Source organism: Natrix helvetica, assembly GCF_964273705.1.
Source record: "Natrix helvetica genome assembly, chromosome: Z".
In the NCBI taxonomy this organism is placed as follows: Eukaryota; Metazoa; Chordata; class Lepidosauria; order Squamata; family Natricidae; genus Natrix; species Natrix helvetica.
The window spans coordinates 35,962,443-35,975,741 of record NC_138554.1 but is presented as its reverse complement, the minus strand read 5'-3'; the positions used below and the strand labels follow the sequence as shown (position 1 = coordinate 35,975,741).

The following is a 13,299-nucleotide window of genomic DNA, read 5'->3' as shown; positions in this document are numbered from 1 at the left end:
GGGAAGCGTGGGGGTCGGGACTCGTTTGGCAAAGCAGGCACTGCAGGTGGTGTAAGGCACTTGCCATGATCTCCACTGCCTGGAACGCCTTTGGTTCCGATTCGCTGCCTTCTGCACATCTAGTTGAAGATCCACCACTCTCTTCCCTACATATTCATACAATAGGACAGCTTTATTATCATGACAGCCGTTTGAGCGACGGTGAACTGCCTCCACTTCTGATTGTGCTCCACCTGGATGGGGAAGCTGCCACTGCTGGGCTCCATCAGGTTGAGCGGAGCTGCCTATGCCATGGAGGAAACCCCCCCCCATCCTGTGCTTTCCCCCCTCTCCCCTGTTGCCGGCTGCTTTGCCTTTGTCCACGCATGACGGGGCAGAGCTCAGAGGGAAGCTCAGGTGTGGGGGAGGGAAGAGAGCATGGAATGGGAGGATCAAGCAATCCTTGCAAGTCAGCTGTCAGGGGAGTGATCCGTGCGGTTCTCCTAACAGGAAACTTGGTAATGGGAACAGTGTGGGGGGGAAACCCCTCCTGATGCAAAGCCCACACTCGGTGGCAGGAGCCAAAGCAGCCTTCCACACGCCAGGTTTTTGGTATCGGGAAGGAAAGTTTTTTCGGGTGGCGGCACCAAAATTCCCTCCGTGATTGTAAAAACGGCACGTGCAGAAGGCAGTGGATGTGAAATGAAGACATTTCAGGTGGCGGATCTGGCCATGAGAAAATAGAAGGTGAGTCTGCAATGCCCACCGCACACAACGTTTTTGCAATCAGTGGAAAGTCCCTTTTCTGCCCCCATGAAAATCATACCCCACCCCTCCCTCTTCAGTTAAATATGCATAAGGTGATAGTGTTTGTTTTAAATGGATAAAAAGTTCGTTATCAAAATCCGAGTGGAAGTGAGGATCCCTGCCGCCTGGAACCACCCAAAAATGCAAGGCACAGAGGCGGTGATGGTGTGTGGCAATCCCTGCAGCCTGGAACATCTGATTGGGGATATTCCACCCGATGTTGGCTGTAAGGATGCTAGCCAGATTAATACTGATAGATGCTGTTAGGCAGAGGCAGAAACATTTTTTCTTCTTTTACTCCCCAAAATTAAGTTGTGTCTTATACTCCAGTGCATCTTATACTCCGAAAAATACTGTATATTTGTCAGACATGAAAACTGCAAATAATATTAGTTCTTAAAACACTGCAAAGGGATGTTAAACATGATACTTGCAGTGTTTATTATTCCCGGCCAATGGAACATCATGAATAATTAAAACAATGTTAAAAAATCAAAGTCAAACATCAGATGTATATTACTCTTTTGACTTATACTACTGCATAGTAATACCGTGTTTCCCCAAAAATACAATCTACCCAGAAAATAAGCCCTAGCCTTTTTGGGGGGCTGAACCTAATATAAACCCACCCCCAAAAGAAACCCTAGTGAAAATAATCCCACCCTCTCCCCCCATTTTTCAGCCCATCCTCCTTTACTTGGGAATGATTTATGCAAGAACAAAGCAAACCCATTCGGTCTAACTGCATATCTACACACTGGCAGAAAGTGGGTTGGGTGAGCTATTGCTTTAGCAGGCAGCCACTCCATGGCTGCCCATATCAGTATTTTTTTTTCCTTTTAATATTTATTTATTTTGTCAAGCATGAATTAGATAACAGATATCCTGTAAGTATAGACATGATTGTGAATCCATGAAATGAATACGAATAAAAGGGAATATTAGGACAGGGACGGTAGGCACGTTGATGTGCTTATGCGTGCCCCTTAAAGACCTCTTAGGAAAGGGGCGAGGTCAACAGTAGACAGCCTAAGGTTAAAGTTTTGGGGGTTTGACTCCGCCTTCTTTCTTTTAGAGACTGAATCTATTAACCTTTTTTCTATCACACCTCTCCTGGCTAACTCCCAGTTTAATGAAGACATAGCCAATGATTTCTCATACTCCTTATCCTTGTTGTCCCGTTCCACCCCTGGACTCAGGACCAGACGGTAGCTGGAGTGGGGTTGGATTATCATGTCAACTCATAGAGAAGGCGCGTGTCAGGTAAAACCAATGCCCTTTCTCCGATGTGTTGATGTGAGAATCCAATGTATGTGACATACTGGCTTGTCCTAAGGATGGACTGTATTCTGGTCCCGAGTCCCCAGGTTTGTATGCACTTTCTAGAGTACCTTTTTGCCAAAAGCCACCTCAGCTGAGGCAAATGTGTCCAGCTTATAATGTCTGATGAATGGGGAGAGTGAGGACCAGGTCGCTGCCCTACAGACGTCCTGTATGCAGAACATTTGATCAAAAGTCAAGAAGGACTGCATATTGTTTTCATCTTAAGTACCCTTTACTTACTATTTAAAACTGTGTTATGGCTGGTTGGTGTTAAAAATCTCTCAAGTCATGTCCCTTGTCAAAGGAAATATCAGCTTTACAGAGAAGATCCATGCTTCTCTGGGTATTTCCTCCAAGCATACAAGTGCTCAGTTCTTCCCCAGGGCCTTGACCACAACTATGGAAATCACTACCTCTGCCAACTCTCTAGCCCCATGATGGCAAACCTATGGCACGCGTGCCCAAAGTGGCACATGGATCCACATTGCCTAGCATGTGTGGCGGCACCCATTTCTTTTCTGTGTTCAGGCGTCCATGCGCTTGCGATGATCAGTTGACCTTTGTGAGTGCAGCAGTGCCGGAAAGTGGAACAGCTGGTCTTCCGTTTTCCAGCACATGCATGCGCACTGACTAGCTGATTGGCATGTGCGCATGCATGGCAGTAACCAGAAGATTTGCTGGCTGGTGTGCATGCGCGCACTGGAAAGTTCATTTTCTGGCATGCGCATGCCCTCTGGGCAGCTCCTATTCCAGGTTGCATCCCAGAAGAGTACGTGCACACGCGCAATGCATGCACACAAAGCATTCCCTCTTTGGCATTTGGTGCTGGAAAGGTTTGCCATCACTGCTCCTGCCTATGTAACATAAGAGGACCTTGCCCAGAGACCACACTATAGGATTTGCAACAAGAATGGCATTTTTCTTCCTGCAGCTTTTTCAGAATTTAACAAATGTCATAGTTCAGTCCCTTCTGTGCATTGGTATATCTCCTTCCACACTGTACAATGAACAGGCTCAGCTTGCTAACAGAGTAGGCTGTTCTTTAGATTCCCTGAAGCATTGTTAAGATCAGAATTCCCCTTTTTTCAACTTGTGTCTTAACAAGTGTGGATTAGCTGCCTCACTAACTCAAGACCTGCTCCCAGGACTCCAAAGCTGCCAGCTGCAAAGTACGGAAACTTGTGCAAGCACTCAAATAATATGGCTGCTCTAGAAAGTTTTTCCCCTTGGGTTATTACTTGCAGGCTATAGTTTGCACCAGGAAACAGCATTGGAAAGGGAAAAACGGACTACTGAATTTATTCTTCCTGAGGGTGGCTTGTTATCCAACAAGCAAGGTAAAGCTTGTAAAGCTTATGGTTAACTAGAAATTGCCTGCAGGTTCCACAGTTCCAGTGATTAAGGAATAAAAGGGAAATGCTTACAAAGCATCTTCCCCAATTTGACCAGGCTTTTCCACTAATTGGTAAAGCCTACTTGCAGGGAGTAGAGTGGAGTAAGTGGAAAGAGGAGCCCTTCAACCCTCCTCCTCTCTGTCTTTCCATAATGGCAGCGTGGAGGCACCGGCAGTAGGGTAAGTGACAGCTGCGGCTGAAGCATTTCTGACACTGTGGCAGGCATACGGCTGCTCTAATGCACCAGGAGCTGACTGCCGTTACAGAACCGTTTGCCGCAATGGATGCCAACAGAATGCTTCTGATCATCGTGGGAGGCGCTGGGGGTGGATCAGGTGAGACCTGCAGCCGACGCGTTTCCAATACTGGGAGCAAGTGCTGAGTGCTCCAGAAGCCGAGCAGTCTCACAAAAATGTTTGCCGCATTGTGTATGCAAGCATAAAGCTTTTGGCCCCATATGGAGGCACCAGTGTTGAGCCAGGTTAGAATTCCAGGAGAAGCATTTGCCACAGAAATCACAGGCACAGGGATGCTCCACTGTGTGCATTCACTGATGCTGCTGCAGGTTTGACAACTGTGTGAAGGCCTTGGGGCAGTCTGTACACTGGGGTAAGGTTTCTCTCCTGAGTGTGCCCTCAGGTGGTCATCAAGTGTGAACTCTGGCCAAAGCCCTTCCCATACTCCATGCACTTGTATGGTTGCTGGCCCTTGCTTGAGGAGACAGGGCTCAGTTTGGCAGGAGGTACCAGTGTGAAGTTGCCAGCTCCCACTCTATCGTGCTCCAGCTTCAGAGGAGGTCCCTCAGCCACCACCTGCTCAGGTTCTCCTCTTGATAACAACTTTCTGACAAAGGCGGCTTGTAGCCCACATTTTCTCCTGGCATCTGTTACAACAAGACAGTGGTTCAGAGATTGCACCAAGCATTTTAACTAGAGAGTTGCAAACATTTCAAATTTGATTTCAAAGCATCCTTTTTCTGAGTAGGAAGCAGTTGAGCTGATAATTTCAGAGATGCTGAAATATTTTCAGAGCATTAGAACTAGCTCAAATTATAAGTGAAAGAGGTCACATCCAGTCAGAATCATTGGACTTGAAAAGTGTTGCATACCCCTACTTTTAACCATAATTTACTGCACAGAACTTGTGGCCTATATAATGTTGATTCACAAACCATGGTTACAAAACTGTGGCCTGATTTACAGACAGCGCTACACCCAAAACAAACTTAAACATGGCTCAGCATGGTGTGTCAACTTGAGGTATCTGAAGTTACAAAAGTAACAGCAAAACAAAAGGAATCTTATGAAAGCAAAGGCAGATAAATTCACTTAGTGCTAATGTTAGATAAAAACATAGCCTGCAAATAGCCACATGTTCTGGATTTGTACACATGCATAACTAGTTCACTGAAAGGCTTAAGAACAGCTTTTGCTGTAATACAGATAGTCCTTGATAAACAACAGTAATTAGGACCACAATTTCCATTGCTAAACAATGTAGCTGTAAAGCGTGACATTACATAACCATATCACTTAGTGACAGAAATCAATTGCTATTGTTAGTCAAAGCCAACTGCCATTAAGTAAGGATCCAACCTGAACCAAAGCATTCATGAATAGCCCTTCCCAGCCCTGAGCCTCAGCAAGAAGGAACTGCCTCCTTTTGAACTCCCCACACCTGTCTATCTCTCCTCCCATTGCTGTCCTTATGGACACCTTGCATGTTGGTATCACTTGGCATCAGTGGTGGTACTTGTACTGGTGTTAAAGTAGAGGCTAGGGCAGGGATGGCAAACCTTTTCGGCACCGAGTGCTGAAAAGGGAGCATGTACACACACTCCTCTGGGACCCAACCCAGAAGAGAAGCTGCCCAGGGGGCATGCATGAGCCGGGAAAATGAACTTCCGGTTTCCAATGAGCGTATGCGCAGTGGCCAGCTAGTCTTCCAGTTACTGGCATGCACGCGCTACGATCAACTTGCTTGTGCGCATGCCCATGCTGGAAAATGGAATACCAGCTCTTCCATTTTTGTCGCACGCACAAAAGCCAGGTGATCATTGCGTGAGCATGGGGGCCAGAAACACAGAAGAGGAATGGGCGATGCCGCACGTGCCAGGCAACATGGCTCAATGTGCCACTTCAGGCACGTGTACCATTGGTTTGCCATCATGGGGCTAGGGGATTTTAGCAGTCTCAGACCTCTACTGCACTGCCCCTGCTGCCAAAGAATACCACTGTACACAGGAGCCAATAGAACAGAGATCAGGGAGAGGTAAGTGGCAGGGGTGAGTTGAAGTGCCCCTACAGTCATAAGTGTAGCGGGATTCGAAGTGACCAAATTTTTATCATTGACTGTGGAGCAGAGGTGGGTTGCAACCGGTTCTTCACACATGTGCAGAAAAATTTACAGTGAACTGTGCACTGTAACATGCCAGCAACGGCGAATGGGAAACTGGTTCAGGGGCGTGGCCAGCCTGGGTCGCTGCCAGTTCTGCAACCCAGGCCAAAATATCACTACCAGTTCAGCCTAACCGGACGCAGCCCACCTCTGCTGTGGAGGTGTTGCAAGGGCCATAATTTCAGCCATTGGGCATAAGTGCTATTCATTTAATGCTGCTGTAACTTCAAATGCTTGCTGAATGGTAATTAAGAACTACCTATATGATAAGTTTGAACAGAATGGGCTCTCTAATGCAGACCTGATCTAGCAGACAGAGTCAAATGGTTAGTTTATGGCTCTCAGCATTGCGCAGACCAAGAAAATGGATTAAATCACTCACCAAATTAAGCTTCTGCTAATCCAATTACTGAGATAATGATATTTTTCTCAACTGAAGTATCCGTCAGATGTAGAATCGATTTCCAGATTATTTCAACCACTGGTTCACAAACTGGTGGAATTGAAAAACAAAAAAAATATTCTCTTCTTGCATGACCAGTGGAGCTGGGGAGGGGAAAGAGATCACAGATCAGATAAGATTTGGCTTAACCATATGTATAAATCCAACAATAGTGATTTATTTAAATAGCGAGGTCAATGTATAAATGCAGTCACAGGGTTAACTTTCAAAATATGTTCTGATTCAGTCGATTGGATCATGCTTAGTCACAAGCAGTGCAATTTCTATTATTCATGAATAAGATGTTACGAATAAAATGCTACAGTATTGCATTTCAGTGAATTTATCTCAAGCAAGAAAAAAACCACTAGATATAGTTGGTCTTATGTGCAAGGCGGCTTGTACCCAAAAGGTGGTAGAACTTTAGACATTGTAGTTGAGAACCAAGGAAGATGATTGACAAAGGGAGAGTGGCATATTTGCAATGATGACAGCTGGCACTAAAACAGTTCTGTTTGCCAACAAGTGGTAAAGTATTTTGGACTTGAAAAATATCATCAGTTTACACACAGAGGACCTGCAATATGATTGTTCTGAACACTGATGTGCCTGATGATATCTGCAGTTTATCTCCAGCTATTTTACTTTTTTTTTAAAAAAAAATATTTAATTAATTTAAATCAGGGGTGTCAAACTCGATTTCATTGAGAGCTGCATCAAGGTTGTGTTTGACCTTGGGAGGCCTGGGGAGGGGAGCATGGCCAGGGTGGGTGTGGCCATTTTCCTGTTATCGTAGAGACAGCAGCCAGACTGGGTATGCTCCGTCCATTAACCAATCACAGTCTACACTTATGATGTCATCGGGCCCTTGTGGCTCCTCCCCAGTTTTCAGTCCAACCTGGACTGGCTGTGAGAATTGATCTCTCCTCCAAATTATTTAATTATATCTTTAATTGGTGAATTTTTTCAAAAAACTTTTGTTGTTCCTTTAAATTGGTTCCTTAAATAATCCTTTATTCTACAAATTGGAGGGAAATTTGAAACTGATCTCTGGCTGCCTCTCCTCAGCCGTCTGATTGCCTGCGGCCACGAGTTCACTCAGGAAGCCTGCCTTGCAATCAGATTGGCCAGCTCACGAGCTATGGCTCCATGGCTGTTTCCCCGCAGCGCTCCTTGATTCTGGGCACTCGAAGGGACGTGCAACCAGCCGTTCCACGCGCAGCGGTTCCAGGCGAGACCGGTGGCCATTCTGCAGATCGACTGACCATACTTAGTATCAGGGGCCATTTTGCGGGTTGGAAAAGCCTCAGAGGAAAAATGTCAGCCATTTTGGATGCTTTAAAAAGGGCACAAACTCTACAGCAGCCATTTGGAGTGCCCAGCAGCGCGGGATCACCCCAGGTGGACCAGATCAGGAGCGCCTGGCCAGCAAACGGGTGAAACCGTTGCCTATCTTACTGGGGTGTTGAATTATGTTTGGAGAAATGGTTGATCGAGCTGTGGATACGAATGCAGGATTAGGAGGCAGGGCCAACAGGGGAAAAGAGCATCAGGAAGAGGCAAGCCAAAGAGGCCCCTTCCTCAGGAGTAAACCCCAAGGTCTCTAAAGCGACTACCAAGGCAGAAGAGCGCAGGCAGAAGGCCCTCGAGAAAGAATTTCAGAGGGCCCCAAAACAACAACATAGTGTAACTGCCCAGCCCTCCCTCCCTCCCTCTGAGGATCACCAAGTGGCGTCCCCAGCTCCACTGTTTTGCCTCCCATGGGCCCTGACCCCCTCTGGCCTATTCAGAAGGGGAATTGTCTTCTTCGGAGTCCTCGTCTTCGATGGAACCTGACAACAGAGGCAATTTCTTTGATGTCCCTCTCAATAGGGAGCACACCTATTGAGCACACTCAATAGGGAGCACACAGGCTTCCCTCCCGGTTACACATGGCTCGGGGTGCCCCCACACCATGTATATCTCTCCTGCTGAGATGGCAACCATCATTGCTGAAACCATTAAACAGGTCATGATTGCTGGCCTACAAAAGCAACCCCAACCTGCTCCATCACATGGCCATAAGCATAAATCTTCTGCTGCGGGTCAGCAACCTGATCCCTCTGCCTCTACTTCTCAGGCCTCAATTGGCAGGGAGCAAGATAACCTGTGGGACTCAGACCTGTCTGATGATGAGGTGGTCACCCGAGATACCCCTGCCTTTACTGGATTATTCAAAACTGATCCTTTTAAGTCCCTTCTACTTAAGACCATTAAAGCTGCTAACTTACCATCTTCTGCTTCAGCTCCTATTTCACAGGATAAACCGGCAGAACCGGCTTCAACTGGGGGTTCCAGTACCACCTTCACCGAACCCATGGTGGAGAAAGAGGTGATCCCTGTTCTCAAGATATTCTTGAACCTCATCCAGAAGCAGTGGGAGTCTCCAGGAACGGGCCCACAGCCGACCAACCTTGACAAACGTCTCTACAAAATTGCACCAGACCTCACCAAGTTCTTTGAGACTCCCCCAGTGGACACACCGGTTGCAGCCCTGTCTTCACCTACTGTGGTCTCTGGAGCCCCTGAGGAGGTTGTCAAACCTGAGGAGAAAAGGTCAGATCAAACCTTAGTCAAAAACTTTCAGGCTGGGGCCTGGGCTGTTAAGGCCTCTACGGCCACTTTCTTTTTCTCCAGGGCAGCCATGGTTTGGATTGAACAGCTTCAGGAGCACATTGCTCCTATTGACACTAGGTCACATAAGGATCTCAACAAGATCAGGGCAGCGGTTGAATTTGCAGGTGATTTTTCCCTTAATGCTACTAGATTAGCTTCTAAAGCCCTGGCCTCTTCGGTCATGGCCAGGCGTCTGCTTTGGCTCAAGCTATGGCAGGCGGATGTCCAGACCAAGTGGCGCCTAGCAGCCTCCCCATTCAGTGGCACCCAATTATTTGGTAATCCCTTAGACCCGTACCTCACGGAATCTAAACACAAGTGCAAGGTCCTTTCATCCATCTACAAGAAACAGGACAGTCGGCCCGCTCCCTTCTATAGGAGGTCGCCCTTTCGACCGGCAGACAAGGGACCTTCCTTCTCCCATCCACAATGCCAATCCTACACTCCCAGACAGGGATCTCACCAGGACAGGTCCAATAGAAACACACAGCGTTTCCCCTCCAAGAAATCTTACCATGGAGGAGACAACCGCCATTTTTCATGTAGGAAATGACTATCTGGACTCCTTTCTGATCGGAGGCCACCTGGCGTTCTTTGCCCACCGCTGGGAGGAGACCACAACAGACAATTGGGTACTCAAAACTGTCAAATTTGGTCTCATGCTAGAGTTCCCCTCCATCCCCCAGGAACACTTCATGCCATGCCCGGTCTCTCAGTGTCCTCGGAAAAGGGCACTGATGGAACAGGCCATTCAGCACCTTGGAGATCCGGGCCATCCAACTGGTTCCTCCCCATCGGGAAGGGCAGGGTTTTTATTCCCGCCTGTTTGTGGTACCAAAGAATTCCGGGGGTGGAGAGCAATTTTAGATCCAAAAACATTGAACTGCCACATTGTCTATCGGCGGTTCAAAATGCATTCTCTGCACACCATTCTCCAGGCGGTCAGGAAAGGCGACTTCCTCATGTCGGTAGACTTGACCGAAGCTTACCTTCATATCCCCATCTTCATAGACCACTGAAAATATGTCCGCTTCTCCTATGGGGGGAAGGCACTTCCAGTACTGAGCTCTTCCATTTGGTCTATCCTCTGCCCCCAGGGTATTCACAAAAGTACTGGCAGCACTGGCCACCCACATCAGGTCATCCCCAGTTCAGATTCTGTTACCTGGATGACATCCTCTTGTTGTCCAGGTCTCCGGTTCAGGCAGAAAGAGATCTCGCCCTCACCATTCACACCTTGTGGATTCACAGGTTTGGGGTGAATCTCAAAAAGAGTCACCTTGTTCCCAGCACTCGCCTTCTCCATCTCGGGGTCTTGATAGACACCATCGTGGAGAGGGTGTTCCTATCTAACAACCGCATTCTCAGTCTGAGGGAACTTGTCAGGAACGTGCTACGTCTACGCAAGGCATCCCTTCTTCTTCTCTCCCAAGTCTTGGGCAAGATGGTATCCTGCTTCGGGATTGTCCCATGGGCCAGGTTTCATAGCAGGAGCCTTCAATGGGTCATGCTTCCACATCAAAAGGCTGACAGGGGCAGCTCTCTTCTCAGGGTCCCCCTTCCCAGACAGGTATTACACTTTCTCAAATGGTGGCAGTCTCCGGCGATTTTGCAAGGGACCTTGTTCAGGGAGCCATGCTGTCTCACACTTACGATGGGACCACACTTACGAAGTCTGACAGGATGGGGGCACACATGCAGGACCTAGTAGCTCAGGGTCAGTGGTCCCTCGAAGAGAGCCAAAACAGCATAAATTGGCTAGAATTGTGGGCGGTTCGCCTTGCCCTCAGATACTTTCACCACAGAGTTCAGGCCCAACACATATTAGTCCTCACGGACAATACCACGACCAAGGCACACATAAACAGACAGGGGGGAACTCGTTCCTGGTCACTGATGTAGGAATCCAACCTGTTGTGCCAGTGGGCAGAATCTCACCTGTCATCTCTCAGGGCAGAACACATCTCAGGGGTCTCCAATGTTCAAGCAGACTGGCTGAGCCGGACGACGATAGATCAGGCGGAGTGGAGCATCCATCCGTACCTCTTCCATCAACTGACACTACGATTCGGCAACCCAGTCCTAGACCTGTTCGCGACGGCAGACAACAACCAAGTACCCAGGTATTACTCAACTTTCATGGACCCCATGGCAGAAGGAGTAGATGCCAGTGGCCCAGGGGTCTGCTGTACACATTTCCTCCCCTTCCCTTTGTTTAGAGGGTAATTCAAAAAGTGCTGGAGCAGGAGGCAGAGCTGTTGCTGCTAGTGCTGAATTGGCCACACCGGCCTTGGTATGCCGACTTAGTGTCTCTGTCAATCTCCACCCCATGGCACATCCCACGGTCTCTCCTGTCTCTACACCAAGGATCAGTTTGTCATCCCGACCCCGAGTGGCTGCAATTAACCGCATGGCGATTGAGCGGCAAGCCTTAACAGCCGATAACATTTCCCTCAACATCATTGCTACCATTCAGGCATCATGCAGAAGCTCTACTAACCACATTTATGACGCCACGAGGCATACTTTTGCTCTGTGGTGTTCCAACCAGACTGTTGACCCACTTAGGGCATCCATTCCTCAGATACTGGACTTCCTGCAGAGGGGGCTTGATCAGGGACTTACCCCTAACATGCTATGCTGACAGGTGGCCGCCCTGGCCTCTGTTCTGGACGGCCTGGCATCCGAACGTCTACCTTCTTACCTCTTGATCCAGAGATTTCTCCGTGGAGCGTCCAACCTGCGTCCCCCTGCTATACATAGATATCCGACTTGGGACTTACCTCATGTCCTAGAGGCTTTGACTTCCACGCCTTTTGAACCTATGAGATCCACTTCTTTGAAACTGTTGTCTTTCAAAACGCTGCTTTTGGTAGCTGTAACCTCAGCCAGACGTATTTCTGATTTGGCTGCTCTTTCAGTCAGGCATGACTTGTGTATGTTCCATCCAGACCAGGTTGTCCTAAGACTGGACCCAACATTCATACTGAAGGTCAATAGCTGTTTCCACCGAGGTCAGGAGTTGATCTTACCTGATTTCTGTCCGTCTCCCCGTCACGAGAGGGAGCACAAGTGACACACTCTTGACGTACATCATGCCCTCAAGATCTACATCGACCGCACCGCCTCGTTCCGCCACTCGGAAGCTCTCTTCATCTCCTTTCGCCAGGCCTCCTTGGGTACCAAGGCTTCATCGTCTAGTCTGGGGCGCTGGATAAGAGCCTGTATTAAACTGTCTTATGAACTTCAATCCATACAGGTCCCTGCAAACATTACAGCTCACTCTACATGCAGCGCTGCGACATCTGCGGCTTGATCCACTCAAGCCACCTTGGAAGAAGTTTTCCAGAGAAGAAGTTGAACAAGTATGCGTTGGCTGATGCGGCCTTTGGGCACAGGGTGCTGCAACAAGTGCTTGTGCCCTAACGGACCTTTTTTACAATTTCCCACCCTAGTGGACAGTCCAGTCTTTGGTACGTCCCAGTCTGTCTCTACGATAACAGGAAAATGGGAGTTGGTCCTTACCTGATACACTCATTTTCTGGTAGAGACAGCAGCCAGCCCCGCCCTGGTATGGGTCACGCGAGGGGATTCCTTGTGCGGAGGAGAGAGAGAGAGATACAGTGACTATGGACTTTCACTTTTTGCTCACAATTCTCACTTGAGTCTATAGTTTTCCTTCATTTGAAACTGGGGAGGAGCCACAAGGGCCCGATGACATCATAAGTGTAGACTTGGTCCGATTGGTTAATGGACGGAGCATACCCAGTCTGGCTGCTGTCTCTACTCTATCAGAAAATGACCATATCAGGTAAGGACCAACGCCCATTTTGTGCCTAAAAAATGGCGAGGATGGCTATGCTGATTTCTAGCACAGAGCCTGTGCACCCATTCCAGGCATCCTGAGCAGGTATCACCTTCATCCAAGAAGTAGAAGAGATTCAATGCTCAAACTGCCTAGACCAGACTCAGCAGCAGGCTATAACACACTCCAGAAAGAAGGTAAAAAGCTTCTAAATGTCCAGGGAATAAGTTTGGATAGTAATCCAGATTAGATATACTGGCTGGCACATTTAGTTCAGGATCACTGCCTGAATATACAACAGTGGCTTGTCCAGACAGATCTATCAGAATGCAGCCTGAAATTCTGTATTTTTTTAATTGCTGGGGTGGAGAGAGTTTGCCACATAAAACCATTTATTATTTTAGAGGGGTCACAACACTATACCATCTGAGAACCTTTGAGATACATGAGAAAGACAATGGCAATGCAATAATTCCTTCTTTAACTAGTCAACATAG

General features: G+C 47.9%; 1 long non-coding RNA gene across 4 annotated transcripts in view; it reads right to left on the bottom strand.

Annotated features, from left to right (window-relative positions):
• LOC309401099 overlaps positions 1-13,299 on the bottom strand; it is a 31,888-nt gene that overhangs the window by 15,827 nt on the left and 2,762 nt on the right. For 2 of the 4 annotated variants that reach the window (XR_014176754.1, XR_014176755.1), the window contains exons 3-4: positions 6,283-6,393; positions 3,716-4,386 (exon numbers count right to left, since the gene is read on the bottom strand). This is a non-coding gene — a long non-coding RNA (uncharacterized lncRNA). The remainder of the gene's footprint in view (positions 1-3,715; positions 4,387-6,282; positions 6,394-13,299) is intronic. The other 2 variants (XR_014176756.1, XR_014176757.1) reach the window with 1 other exon arrangement.